This window comes from Sinocyclocheilus anshuiensis, unplaced genomic scaffold (assembly GCF_001515605.1).
Source record: "Sinocyclocheilus anshuiensis isolate Anshui unplaced genomic scaffold, SAMN03320099.WGS_v1.1 scaffold975, whole genome shotgun sequence".
Taxonomy (NCBI): Eukaryota; Metazoa; Chordata; class Actinopteri; order Cypriniformes; family Cyprinidae; genus Sinocyclocheilus; species Sinocyclocheilus anshuiensis.
Genome location: NW_015547693.1, coordinates 451959 through 456253, shown reverse-complemented (window position 1 = coordinate 456253; position 4295 = coordinate 451959).

Sequence of the window (4295 nt, the reverse complement as noted above, 5' to 3'; positions counted from 1 at the left end):
TATTTAAGAATATTCTCAGATAAATTCACATTGAATGGTTAAATTCCTAATAGGAGTTTACATTCAACACACATTTGACAATAAAGAGTTTTCAAGAGAATACATTATGGTAAGGAAACGAATCGTCATCACAACCTTCAATTTAGGGTTGGGCCGGTAGACGAGAGTATCGTATATTGACGATAGTCAGAGATATCGCCTGTGGCTGATTTCTTTGACGACAGCAAGATGATTATTATTATTATTATTATCCATCAAAAATATAGGCGCCTATCTTTAGTGATGCAGCGCGGAGAGCCGCTTCAGAAACTTGCTACAGTGCGGATGGTGAGTAGCCGGGTTCAGCTCCGGTGGCCGTGTCGGAGCCGTAATGCACCGCAGATGTGTGCAGTGTAAATAAGGGGTAAGAGATTTTTTCATGAAACAGTGTATGTAGCTTCACTGATTATAACGGGAGTGCTTTTAAAGAGCATATAATACTTGCACTAGACTGAAGTCAGTTATGATGTTCTTTGGTAATGTAAATATTCTTTGCTCGTTTTCTGTTTGAATAACTGAGGAAATGTAATCTCGTGCTCAAACATTTCAAGAACATTCTTCCTCTCCTGAAAAATTCGCTCACGTCTCTGTCTCCTCAGCGCCATCACAAGCCCCTACTGGCAACTCCTAACCACTTGAGAGACCTCTCGAGCTGTCTTAAATAACTGGGAGAGTAAGAGTGATTCTTAGCTTTAAGAAATTTGATAACTTGCTTTTATACTTAAGCTTCAAAGTAGGAGTACATTTTATGAATTCTCAGCACTTAAGACTAAAATGGCGCTTTGAGAAGCTTCATAAATACGGGCCCAGGTCGTTAGGATTATTAGAGCTGTGCCCAAAATCATCCCTACTCCTTTTATATAGTGCACTATTTGAGGGCACAGTGGTGTTCGAAACCATAGTAGACATTATGGAGTGCACTCATTTAATACCATAAAGCACCACAATAATGAGTGTACAACCTGATGTACAGAACACTTTACAACTAGCCGCTATAAAATATCCATGCAATGTGAGAATCAAACCAAATGAATTCCCACGTCTCTCCAGAAGATGCCGTCCACAACCCTTCTAGCACACTTAATGTCCAAATTTGCTCACTTGTTTTCATTCACTCCTCTAAGTGGACTATATTAGCAAACTAATGTAGGGAACAGTGAACGAGGGTACAGGGGGCGATTTCGGACACAACTTAGAAACTTCCAGGGAAGTGTGTTTGGGCAAGTTATACTCTACAACACATTGACCCTTCAGGAGCAAAACTGGACAACCTTGACATAAACCATCATTTGCATTGGATTGTGGGTTACTGAATAATGGACATACTTGGAAAAGCTGGAGTTGACAAGGTGCTCTCACAGAAAATATGTGTAAAAATTGTACCTTTATGGGAACAACAGCTTGTCACCGGGGCAGTGCCCTCAAAGAGACACTTTTGTACCTTCTTCACCCCCTAAAGCAGGGGTGTCAAACTCAATTCCTGGAGGGCCAGAGCCCTGCAGAGTTTAGATTCAACCCTAATTAAACACACCTGATCCAACTAATCATGTCCTTCAGGCTTATTTGAAAACGACATGGTATGTGTGTTGGAGCAGGGTTGGAACAAAACTCTGCAGGGAGTTTCGACACCCCTTCCCTGAAGCATTTATAATAGTTCAATAAGAGTACCTATTACCTTAAGGGTACATATTACTACCCTAAGATACTAATATAATAGAAGGAACAAAGGTGTCTCTTTGAGGGCACTGCCCCAGTGACAAGCTGTTGTAGCCCTAAAGGTACAAACTTTGCACATTTTTTTTTCCGACAGTGTGGTGGGTGTGTTGAAATCTACATGAAATCAGAATGGACCATATTTCCTTTTTTTTTTTTGCTACACTTTCCTGATCAGTGCACATTTAATATATCCCAATTCACTCGGAAATACCTCATATGATTAAAGTAAATCGGGTTGTGAGTTTTGGTGCTCATGTAGACAATGTTAAGTTTGACTTCAGCTTATATGATTTAAGATCCTCCTTTTATTTCCTATTCATGTTTTTTTTTTTTTAAGAATGAAGATGTTTTGAAGAATGTTTCAGTTGCGTTTGTCCATTTGAAAATGAAATATGGCACCACATGAACAACATAAAACCTAATTGTTGCGTGTGCCTTGGCGTTATGCAACACAGAAGAACCAGTGAAGTTTGATGTTACTGCTGCATGGCCACCCTTACGAAAAAAGAAGTTTATTCAAGTATGCTATTAGTATACTTCTTTTAAAATAAAAATAGGAAAGTATACTTTCAGTCTACTTTTTATGTACTTCTCATAATTTGCTTTATGTACGTCTCAGAAATATACTTAAAATGACATTTAAGTATACTTGACTTATACTTAACTTGACGTAAAGTCTAAATATATTTGAGCTATACTTGTGCTCCGGGAATCCATGTTTTCATTGTTATCCGGTAGGAGGCACTATTACACATCGTCTGTACAGAATTTCCAAAATACAAGCGAAGAAGAAACCAAAACAACAGATGCTTCCACATGTAATCTAACACGATCAGACATAAAACAGCATCAAAACTGTGTAACATTATGGAATAAAATGTCGACCCATGAAGAGGTAATGCATGTCAAGCTTTGGGGTGTTGATCAACTTTGATTATCACTCTGAATCCAATTCATAGTCTTTTTTCAGCTTTTTGTTCAAAATGTTTATTTCTTTCTTCCCTTTTTTAATGAAACTAACCCACATTCAAGTGTTTATAAAAAAAAGAATGCATGGAGCTAGAATAAAATGTTTTTATTTACAAGCAGATACCCTGTTATTTCTTTTGATGTTTTGTATGTTCAGATATTCATATAACAAAATATATAGCTGCAAATTAATACCTAAATAGGGACATAGTAGTATACTTAAAGAATGATGTAAAGTTCACTTAAAGAAGACTTGCGAGTATACTTGCACTATAAAACTACTAAACTAGTAGTTTACTGAGACTATACTTCAAGGTTTACTAAAACTGCTACAAGTATTTAATTAGTAAACTATCAGTATACCAATAAGTTCACTTTTAGTATAGTTGCAGTACAAACTAAAAACATATATGTAATCTAGTTGTGTATTCAAAGTTTACTACTGTTATACTTAAAGTGTACTTAAAAGTATACTTTTATATACTAGAAAGTGGGCCAATTTAGTCCCAAGGAGTATTGAAATAGTACACTTAGAGTATACTTGCAGTATAAAACTACTAAACTAGTAGTTTACTGAGACTATACTTCAAGGTTTACTAAAACTGCTACAAGTATTTAATTAGTAAACTATCAGTATACCAATAAGTTCACTTTTAGTATAGTTGCAGTACAAACTAAAAACATATATGTAATCTAGTTGTGTATTCAAAGTTTACTACTGTTATACTTAAAGTGTACTTAAAAGTATACTTTTATATACTAGAAAGTGGGCCAATTTAGTCCCAAGGAGTATTGAAATAGTACACTTACAAGTATACTACTAGTACACTGATATTTGTATACTTACTACATAAAGTATACTTAAAAATATACTTGAACTTTACTTAAGTATACTTACTAAAATAAACTTGAAGTATACTTCTTTTTCGTAAGGGTATATTTGATTTGGGCTCTGTATATATGAGTTGATCAGTAATCACTTTGATTTAAGAGTGATTAACCACTTACATTTTGCTCTGTTTAATATACAAAATAATCACATTGCTTTAGAAGGCTTGGATTACATCACTTTGGAGTTAAAAACTGTTAGACTTCATTGAATTTTATTGTATGAATAAAAATAGCTGAAAGATTCTTAAAATATATTCTTTTGTGAAAGAAACTCAGGTTTGGAACAACATGAGGGTGAAAAAATGACATAATTTTGAATTTTTGGGAGAACTATAATTGCTTTTATTATCACAGTAAAAGTGACAAAAAATAAATTGAAAAAAGGAATGAAGTTATGTAACTCACTGTTAACTCTTGAAAAGCCAAAAAATAAATGCAGGTTTGTATTAGACAGGATATTTCCAAAACACGCTAAACATGTTTTCCCTGCCATCATGGGACTTGCACATATTTATTTCGTTTTTCCTATTGACAAGCCATGTGACAGGAGCCAGATTGATGGCGAAAGCGGCAATTAGCAAATGAGGTTTGCAGTTTTGCGCGGGTGATGTGGACCTCAGCAGCGGTGTCAGAGGCGGGTGTGAGGAGAGGGTGGCTGGAGCTGGGTGGAGGGCTGGGGA